The 4,633-nt window shown below is 68.8% G+C and overlaps 1 protein-coding gene across 4 annotated transcripts in view; it reads right to left on the reverse strand.

The window, feature by feature from the left end:
- The window catches only part of tmem269 (transmembrane protein 269), a 207,007-nt gene extending 202,580 nt beyond the window's left edge, over window positions 1–4,427 (reverse strand). For all 4 annotated transcript variants that reach the window (XM_085966779.1, XM_085966781.1, XM_085966780.1 and 1 more), the window contains exon 1: window positions 4,046–4,427. The gene's annotated coding sequence lies outside the window, so the exon portion shown is untranslated. The remainder of the gene's footprint in view (window positions 1–4,045) is intronic.
- Between the last annotated feature and the right edge of the window lie 206 nt (window positions 4,428–4,633).

Below are 4,633 nucleotides of genomic sequence, written 5' to 3' on the forward strand. Positions count from 1 at the left end.
GGGAAGAGGGATGGGGGGGGGGAAGAGGGATGGGGGGGGGGGGGAAGAGGGATGGGGGGGGGGGGGGAAGAGGGATGGGGGGGGGGGGGGAAGAGGGATGGGGGGGGGGGGGGGGAAGAGGGATGGGGGGGGGGGGGGGGAAGAGGGATGGGGGGGGAAGAGGGATGGGGGGGGGGGGGGAAGAGGGATGGGGGGGAAGAGGGATGGGGGGGGGGGGGGAAGAGGGATGGGGGGGGGGAAGAGGGATGGGGGGGGGGGGGGGGGGAAGAGGGATGGGGGGGGGGGGGAAGAGGGATGGGGGGGGGGGGGGGGGAAGAGGGATGGGGGGGGGGGGGGGAAGAGGGATGGGGGGGGGGGGGAAGAGGGATGGGGGGGGGGGGGAAGAGGGATGGGGGGGGGGGGGAAGAGGGATGGGGGGGGGGGGGGAAGAGGGATGGGGGGGGGGGGGAAGAGGGATGGGGGGGGGGGGGGAAGAGGGATGGGGGGGGGGGGGGAAGAGGGATGGGGGGGGGGGGGAAGAGGGATGGGGGGGGGGGGGAAGAGGGATGGGGGGGGGGGGGGAAGAGGGATGGGGGGGGGGGGGGAAGAGGGATGGGGGGGGGGGGGGAAGAGGGATGGGGGGGGGGGGGGGGAAGAGGGATGGGGGGGGGGGGGGAAGAGGGATGGGGGGGGGGAGGGGGGGGGGAAGAGGGATGGGGGGGGGGGGGAAGAGGGATGGGGGGGGGGGGGGGAAGAGGGATGGGGGGGGGGGGGGGGAAGAGGGATGGGGGGGGGGAGAAGAGGGATGGGGGGGGGGGAGAAGAGGGATGGGGGGGGGGGGAGAAGAGGGATGGGGGGGGGGGGAGAAGAGGGATGGGGGGGGGGGGGAGAAGAGGGATGGGGGGGGGGGAGAAGAGGGATGGGGGGGGGGGGAGAAGAGGGATGGGGGGGGGGGGGAGAAGAGGGATGGGGGGGGGGAGAAGAGGGATGGGGGGGGGGAGAAGAGGGATGGGGGGGGGGGAGAAGAGGGATGGGGGGGGGGGAGAAGAGGGATGGGGGGGGGGGGAGAAGAGGGATGGGGGGGGGGGGAGAAGAGGGATGGGGGGGGGGGAGAAGAGGGATGGGGGGGGGGGAGAAGAGGGATGGGGGGGGGGGAGAAGAGGGATGGGGGGGGGGGAGAAGAGGGATGGGGGGGGGGGAGAAGAGGGATGGGGGGGGGGGAGAAGAGGGATGGGGGGGGGGGAGAAGAGGGATGGGGGGGGGGGGAGAAGAGGGATGGGGGGGGGGGAGAAGAGGGATGGGGGGGGGGGGGAGAAGAGGGATGGGGGGGGAGAAGAGGGATGGGGGGGGGAGAAGAGGGATGGGGGGGGGGGAGAAGAGGGATGGGGGGGGGGGGAGAAGAGGGATGGGGGGGGGGAGAAGAGGGATGGGGGGGGGGGGGAGAAGAGGGATGGGGGGGGGGGGGGAGAAGAGGGATGGGGGGGGGGAGAAGAGGGATGGGGGGGGGGGGAGAAGAGGGATGGGGGGGGGGAGAAGAGGGATGGGGGGGGGGAGAAGAGGATGGGGGGGGGGAGAAGAGGGATGGGGGGGGGGGAGAAGAGGGATGGGGGGGGGGGAGAAGAGGGATGGGGGGGGGGGGAGAAGAGGGATGGGGGGGGGGGAGAAGAGGGAGGGGGGGGGGAGAAGAGGGAGGGGGGGGGGGAGAAGAGGGATGGGGGGGGGGGAGAAGAGGGATGGGGGGGGGGGGAGAAGAGGGATGGGGGGGGGGGAGAAGAGGGATGGGGGGGGGGGGAGAAGAGGGATGGGGGGGGGGGGAGAAGAGGGATGGGGGGGGGGGAGAAGAGGGATGGGGGGGGGGGAGAAGAGGGATGGGGGGGGGGGAGAAGAGGGATGGGGGGGGGGGGAGAAGAGGGATGGGGGGGGGGGGAGAAGAGGGATGGGGGGGGGGGGAGAAGAGGGATGGGGGGGGGGGAGAAGAGGGATGGGGGGGGGGGGAGAAGAGGGATGGGGGGGGGGGAGAGGGATGGGGGGGGGGAGAAGAGGGATGGGGGGGGGGGAGAAGAGGGATGGGGGGGGGGAGAAGAGGGATGGGGGGGGGGGAGAAGAGGGATGGGGGGGGGGGGAGAAGAGGGATGGGGGGGGGGGAGAAGAGGGATGGGGGGGGGGAGAAGAGGGATGGGGGGGGGGAGAAGAGGGATGGGGGGGGGGAGAAGAGGGATGGGGGGGGGGGGAGAAGAGGGATGGGGGGGGGGGGGGGAGAAGAGGGATGGGGGGGGGGGGAGAAGAGGGATGGGGGGGGGGGGGGGAGAAGAGGGATGGGGGGGGGGGGGGAGAAGAGGGATGGGGGGGGGGGGAGAAGAGGGATGGGGGGGGGGGGGAGAAGAGGGATGGGGGGGGGGGGGAGAAGAGGGATGGGGGGGGGGGGAGAAGAGGGATGGGGGGGGGGGGAGAAGAGGGATGGGGGGGGGGGGGAGAAGAGGGATGGGGGGGGGGGGGAGAAGAGGGATGGGGGGGGGGGGGAGAAGAGGGATGGGGGGGGGGGGGAGAAGAGGGATGGGGGGGGGGGGAGAAGAGGGATGGGGGGGGGGGGAGAAGAGGGATGGGGGGGGGGGGGAGAAGAGGGATGGGGGGGGGGGGAGAAGAGGGATGGGGGGGGGGGGGGGAGAAGAGGGATGGGGGGGGGGAGAAGAGAGGGATGGGGGGGGGGGGAGAAGAGGGATGGGGGGGGGGAGAAGAGGGATGGGGGGGGGGGGAGAAGAGGGATGGGGGGGGGGGAGGAAGAGGGATGGGGGGGGGGGAGAAGAGGGATGGGGGGGGGGAGAAGAGGGATGGGGGGGGGGAAGAGGGATTGGGAGGGAGGGGGGAAGAGGGATTGGGAGGGAGGGGGGGGAAGAGGGATTGGGAGGGAGGGGGGGAAGAGGGATTGGGAGGGAGGGGGGGAAGAGGGATTGGGAGGAGGGGGGGAAGAGGGATTGGGAGGGAGGGGGGAAGAGGGATTGGGAGGGAGGGGGGGGAAGAGGGATTGGGAGGGAGGGGGGGAAGAGGGATTGGGAGGGAGGGGGGGAAGAGGGATTGGGAGGGAGGGGGGGAAGAGGGATTGGGAGGGAGGGGGGGGAAGAGGGATTGGGAGGGAGGGGGGGGAAGAGGGATTGGGAGGGAGGGGGGGAAGAGGGATTGGGAGGGAGGGGGGGAAGAGGGATTGGGAGGGAGGGGGGGAAGAGGGATTGGGAGGGAGGGGGGGGAAGAGGGATTGGGAGGGAGGGGGGGGAAGAGGGATTGGGAGGGAGGGGGGGGAAGAGGGATTGGGAGGGAGGGGGGAGGGAGGGGGGGAGGGAGGGAGGGGGGGGAAGAGGGATTGGGAGGGAGGGAGGGGGGGGGGAAGAGGGATTGGGAGGGGGGGGGGGGAAGAGGGATTGGGAGGGGGGGGGAAAAGAGAAGAGGGATTGGGAGGGGGGAAAAGAGAAGAGGGATTGGGAGGGGGGAAAAGAGAAGAGGGATTGGGAGGGGGGGAAAAGAGAAGAGGGATTGGGAGGGGGGGAAAAGAGAAGAGGGATTGGGAGGGGGGGAAAAGAGAAGAGGGATTGGGAGGGGGGGAGAAGAGGGATTGGGAGGGGGGGAGAAGAGGGATTGGGAGGGGGGGAAAAGAGAAGAGGGATTGGGAGGGGGAGAGGGATTGGGAGGGGGAGAGGGATTGGGAGAGATTGGGATTGCGGGTGGGGGGGTGGAAAGAGAGATTTGAGGCGGGGGCGGGATTGAGAGATGCGAAAGAGCGGGAGACCGAGACGCTCCGCTGCAAATGGCGTCAGATGAAGCGGCCGCCGATCCGCAGCCCCCGCACCAGGCACCGGATCTCCGGCGCTTATCACCGCTGCGGCCAAATGGCGAAAGCCGGCGCCGATTCCAGCACATTTCCCCCGGCCCCCGGCTCGGCGGGACAAGAGCGCGTCACAAAGCGGAGGGCATTTGAATTTTTACCCGTAACTGACCAGCATTATTATCACCATCAATAAAAAAATACATATCATATTTGACCATTTTACGATGAGGCGAGAATGGAATAACTTACCTACAATGAGTGGAGAGGTTAAGGTTTGTTATATAGAGAGCTGGCTGTGTGGAGCGGGGCCGACCGGCGCTGTGATCGCCGCTCGAGCAGCGCCTCACTGAGCTGTCCGCCAGCACCGTTTCCAGAGGCTTCTGCCGGGGGGGGAGGGGCGGAGCGAGCTGGGCCGGTGCCGCTCGCGCGGGAGCGCGCCGCCAGGCCAGAGGTAGAGGTAGGAGCGGCGATGGCGAAGCTTTCCGCGCCGCTGTTGATTATTTTTATCCGGAGAGATTTTTTTGAACGATCATCTAATGGCATTGGTTGTTTAAATGAAGGAAGGAAACCTCATTCTCCTCACACACACAATGCCGCCATTTGCATTGTCTGCCGTCATGGGCAACATTTCATCATTTCCCATCTCAGACTTATTGGCTCTTGGGAGGCGAACACTTACTACATGACCAACCCTTGTTCCCTTGCATGCAGCTTTCTACATTAGTTTCTAGTTTGCTAAAGGTCTACTGCAGATTCCTACCTTGTGTTCACCTAGTTTACTAAGGGTGAACTGCAGATTTCTACCTATGTTCACCTAGTTTGCTAACGGATTTCTTC

Source organism: Somniosus microcephalus, chromosome 25 (genome assembly GCF_052327205.1).
Source record: "Somniosus microcephalus isolate GS21.2 chromosome 25, FLI_Smic_1.0, whole genome shotgun sequence".
Lineage (NCBI taxonomy): Eukaryota > Metazoa > Chordata > Chondrichthyes > Squaliformes > Somniosidae > Somniosus > Somniosus microcephalus.